Here is a 5570-nt window from a genome sequence, read left to right as displayed (position 1 = left end):
GCATATCTTCCACATATGAGTAGGAGGCACAGGTCCAGCCTGTGCATGTTCTTTTGACCATTGGTTCAGTCTCTGTGAGACCCTTTGGCCTCAGTTCTTGACACTGTAGGTCTGGTGTCCTGGAACCCTCACCTCCCTCAACCCATTCCCTGACTCTTCTATAAGAATTAATTGTTGATATCTGCCTAATGATACAATGTTGGTCTCTGCATTTATTTCTGTCAGCTGAAGTGTGAAACCTCTCAGAGGATAGTTATGCTAGTATCTAATAGCATCAGTAATATTGTCAGTGGTTGATTTGCTCCCATAGGATAGGGCTCAAGTTAGACCAGCCATTGCTTGGTCACTCCCTCAACATCTGCTCCATCTTGATCCATTCACATCTTATAGACAGGTCAAGGTTGGGGACAAAGGTTTTGTGGAAGGGTTGGTGTCCTTATCCCTCCAGAGGGAGTTCTATATAATGACAGGAGGTGGCCATTTCAGGGTAATACCTCCCACTGGTAGGATTCTCAGCTAAAGTCACCCCCATAGTTACCCTGGAGCTTCCCCCATCAGGGGTCTCTGACATATCCTGGAACTGCCCTCCCTATACCTGCTGTCAATTTCCATTCTCTCTCCCCTGTTTTCCATACATGTGATTCCCCCTACCTCTTTACCTTCCCCATATCTGTTCCAACCCAGTTCCTTCCCTCAGTCGACTTCTGATGTCTATTTTATTTCCCCTTTTCTGTGAGATTCAAGTATCTTTCCTTGGGACATCTTTGTTATTTACTTTCTATGGGTCTGTGGATTGTAGCATGGTTATCTTGTACTTTATTGCTAAAATCCACTTATAAGTGAGTACATACAATGCATGACTTTCTTTTTTTTTGGATTATCTTAGTGTGATATTTTTCAGTTCTATCCATTCACCTGAAAATTACATGATGGACTAAAACAAAAAAAAACATTCTTTTTTCATTTAAAAAAGTTTGAGGTCACGTAAAACAAGGCAATATTTAATCCTTCTTCTCGTCATCTGGCACAGGGTCCATGGGCAGCTCTTCTACTGTCACACTGTTTCTCTCTGAGCTGGTGTTACTGTCACTGGTCCCTTCCACCTCTATGCCATCAACCCCCTCCTGCCCACTCTCCTTGTCCTCAGGAGTAGATGTTCCTTCTTCACCATTCTGCTGGCTCTGTGCAGTGTCTTCAAGGTGAGTCCCCTCTGTCTCCATTGGGATGTTCTCATCCTTCTTTTCCTTTTGCCACTTGCTCTTCCTCAGGGGCGATGCTGCCTTGACTTTGCTCAGTTTGCTCTGCTGCCTCCTTCTCCCTCTTCTCCTGCCTTTTGCGGGCCTGTTCCTCCACCTGTGTGATCTCAGCTGCAATCTTCTTCATGTCTACTTCGACTTCCAAATCACACAAACCTTTTTAAATTCATTTTTAAAGGAGTCTGTGCTTTCCAGGAATTTTTTCTTCTTTTCCTGCTGTCATACCTCTAACTGAAGAATCCCAGCTTCTAATTTCCAATGATGACTGGACCTGTTATTTGAAGACCTGCATTCTTGCTGTTGTGACAACCAACTGCACATCAGGTACCACACTCTGACTGAGGATCTCACTGATGAGGGGGTGGTTTCTCTGGAAACAGGCAGTGGCTGTATACTTCATTGAAAAGACATCATGAAACCAACATTTTTGTTGCCTACAAGAAACACACCTCAGAGATAAAAACAGACATTACCTCAGAGTAAAAGGCTGAAAAACAACTTTCCAAGCAAATGGTCTGAAGAAGCAAGCTTGAGTAGCCATTCTAATATCAAATAAAATCAAATACCAACCAAAAATCATCAAAAAAGATAAGGAAAGACACCTCATATTCATCTAAGGAAAAATCCACCAAGTTGAACTCTCAATCCTAAATATCTATGCTCCAAATACAAGGGCCCCTACATGCATAAAAAGAAACCTTACTAAAGCTCAAAGCACACATTGCACCTCACACAATAATAGTAGGAGATTTTAACAATCCACTCTCATCAATGGACAGAAATGCAAATCAAAACAACCCTGAAATTCCACCTCCCACCAGTCAGAACGGCTAAAGTCAAAAACTCCAGCGACAGCAGATCCTGGCAACGACATGGAGAAAGAGGAACACTCCTCCATTGTTGGTGGGATTGCAGGCTGGTGCAACCATTCTGGAAATCAGTCTGGATGTTCCTCAGAAAATTGGACATTCCACTACCTAAGGACCCATCTATACCTCTTTTGGGCATATACCCAAAAGATGCTCCAACAAATAACAAAGACACATGTTCCACTATGTTCATAGCAGCCTTAGTTATAATAGCCAGAAGCTGCAAAGAACCCAGATGCCCTTCAACAGAGGAATGGATACAGAAAATGTGGTACATCTACACAGTGGAATACTACTAAGCTATCAATAAACAATGATTTTATGAAATTCATAGGCAAATGGAGGTAACTGGAAAATATCATCCTGAGTGAGGTAAACCAATCACAGAAAATCACACATGGTATGCACTCTTTGATAAGTAGCTATTAGCCCAAATGCTTGAATTACCGTAGATGCACAGAACACATGAAACTCAAGAAGGATAACCAAAATGTGAATGCTTTACTCCTTCTTTAAAAGGGGAACAAGAATACTGTTGGGAGGGATTAGGGAGGCAAAGTTTAGAACAGAGGCTTAAGGAACGCCCATTCAGAGCCTGCCCCACATGTGGCCCATACATATACAGCCACCAAACTAGAAAAGATGGATGAAGAAAAGAAGTGCAGGCTGACAGAAACCAAATGTAGATCTTTCCTGAGAGACACAGCCAGCATATGGCAAATACATAGGCGAATGCCGGCAGCAAACCACTGAACCGAAAACGGGACCCCCGTTGAAGGAATCAGAGAAAGGACTTGAAGGGGCTTGAGACCCCATATAAACAACAATGCCAACCAACCAGAGTTTCCAGGGACTAAAGCCACTACCCAAAGCTTGTACATGGACTGATCCTGGGCTTTAACTGCATAGGTAGCAGTGAATAGCCTAATAAGGGCACCAGTAGAAGGGGAAGCCCTTGGTCCTGCCAAGACTGAACCCCCAGTGAACAGGACTGTTGAGTGGAGGGTGGTAATGCGGGCAGGATGGGGAGGGGAACACCTTTATAGAAGAGGAGGGGGAGGGGTTAGGGGGATGTTGGCCTGGAATAACCAGGGAATAACTATTGAAATGTAAATAAGAAATACCCAATTTAATAATGATGGAGAAAAAAAGAAATGTTTCACTAGTGTAAGAAAAATTTATCAAAGAACTATTGTTTAAAAAATCAAATTTTGTGTTAAAAAATAAATGCAATCATGGTATTGAAATATCAGTACAAAAGCATTGCTGATGGAAGAAATCAAACAGAATTAGTGACCATATAGATGGGGAATGTGAAAATACAAGGTTGAAGAAGAAAAAAGTAAAAAAAAATAAAAAAACACTGAAAGTACATAGAGAGGTGGAGTAAAAGTGTCAAATTTTCCTAGTAAATTTTCTCTTAAATAAAAAAAAAAAAAAAGAAAGACGTCATCATAATTGTCTGGGTCCTAAGCAGGCTGATTGCTCATGTAAGGTTCTCCTTTCTCCACGGAGACTGCCTCTGTTGACTCTCTTCCTCTAATGCATCTTCCACATGACTTTTTGTATTAATATATGCAAGGTACTCAGGGGCCTTCATAGATACAATGTACTCTATTTTTTCTGCTTTGTGTTCGTTTAAATATTCTTGTTTCTTTTCATCGGTGAGATCTTGCCACATGCTGCTAATAAACATGGCAATCTCCCACAATTTTTAGTCAGGGATGGAAGCCTTTACTTGGTCCCAGACTTTTCTGCTGTACCTCAGGTAGGGCACCAGCAGCTTATTTGTTGGCTTTGGAAGCTTTGGAATTGTAATTCCAAAGGACTCTATGACCTGGCTGTTGGTGCCTGGGTTCCCTCCCAGCCTGTAGTTGTTGTAGGCTAGATGATTGTATGGATTGTATCCCATAAACCCTGGTGTGCTGGGCATTTGTGTTACAGGAACTAGGGTGGGAGGTGGGGCATACTTTTTGTCATTTTGGAAGATTAAGATCTCAGTTCGTTAAGTATGAATCTGAGACACCGCTAGCTGAGAAGGCACCCACAGCTCGGGCTTTGCTTCCCTTTAATGGATTTGTTTTTGATTGCTGAGCAGTATTCATTTGTATAAATGAACCATATTTTCTCTATTTATTCTTCAGTTGAGGGAGATCTAGATTGCTTCTAATTTCTGACTATTAGAAATAAAGCTGCTAAGATCATATTTGAACACGATTTCTTGGAGTATATCTTTTCAGGTATATGCCCAAGAGTGGTATAGCTTGGTCATGAGGTAGAGCCATTCCCAGTTGTCTTCAGGACCTGCCAAATTTATTTCCAAAAGGATCACACAAGTTTGAACTTCAACCAGCAGTGGAGGACTGTTCTTATTCTTCTACATACCAATCTTCATGAGCTGTCACTTGGGTCTTTTATCTCAGTCATTCTGAATCTGGAATTCTCCTAGTTGTTTTGATTTGCATTTTCCTGATTACTATGGACATCAAACATTTCATTAAGTATTTCTCAGTCATTAGAGATTCCTCTGTTGAGAATTTTCTGTTTAGATGTATACACCATTTGTTTACTATCTTTTTTTAGATATATTTCTTTACTTACATTTCAAATGTTATTCCCTTTCCCAATTTCCTGTCCATGAGCCCCTCATTCCCTCCCCCTCCCCCATATGGGTATTCCCCCCATTCCTCTCCCTTACTGCCCCCCGATATTCCCCTTCCCTGGGGATCCAACCTTGGCAGGACCAAAGGCTATTCTCTGTTATATATGCAGTTGGAGCCCTGGTTCAGTCCATGTATAATCTTTTGGTGGTGGTTTAGTCCCTGGAAGCTCTGGTTGGTTGGCATTGTTGTTCTTATGGGCTCCTTCATCTCTTTCAAAACTTCCTCTAATTCCCCCTAAAGGGGTCTTGTTCTCAGTTCAGTGGTTCGCTGCTAGCATTGTCCTCTGTATTGGACATTTTCCGGATGTGTCTCTCAGGAGAGATCTATATCTGATCCTTTTTTTTTTTAGCTTCTTCAATCTTTTTTTTTTATTAACTTGAGTATTTTATATACATTTTAATGTTATTTCCTTTCCCCCTCCCCCCTCTTTATGGGTGTTCCCTCCCCATCCTCCCCCTGTGCCCTCCCCCAACAATCTAGTTCACTTGGGGTTCAGTCTTAGCAGGACCCAGGGCTTCCCCTTCCACTGGTGCTCTTACTAGGATATTCATTGCTACCTATGAGGTCAGAGTCCAGGGTCAGTCCATGTATAGTCTTTAGGTAGTGGCTTAGTCCCTGGAAGCTCTGGTTGCTTGGCATTGTTGTACATATGGGGTCCTGAGTCCCTTCAAGCTCTTCCAGTTCTTTCTCTGATTCCTTCAATGGGGGTCCTATTCTCAGTTCAGTGGTTTGCTGCTGGCATTCGCCTCTGTATTTGCTGTATTCTGGCTGTGTCTATCAGG

At 42.0% G+C, this 5570-nt stretch overlaps 1 pseudogene; it reads right to left on the bottom strand.

Moving 5' to 3' along the window:
- Positions 1–1001: 1001 nt before the first annotated feature.
- On the bottom strand, positions 1002–4088 carry LOC116889278 (annotated as a pseudogene).
- Between the last annotated feature and the right edge of the window lie 1482 nt (positions 4089–5570).

This window comes from Rattus rattus, chromosome X (genome assembly GCF_011064425.1).
Source record: "Rattus rattus isolate New Zealand chromosome X, Rrattus_CSIRO_v1, whole genome shotgun sequence".
NCBI lineage: Eukaryota > Metazoa > Chordata > Mammalia > Rodentia > Muridae > Rattus > Rattus rattus.
Note: the sequence above shows the minus strand (reverse complement) of the source record. Positions and strands in the feature narration are given on the sequence as shown.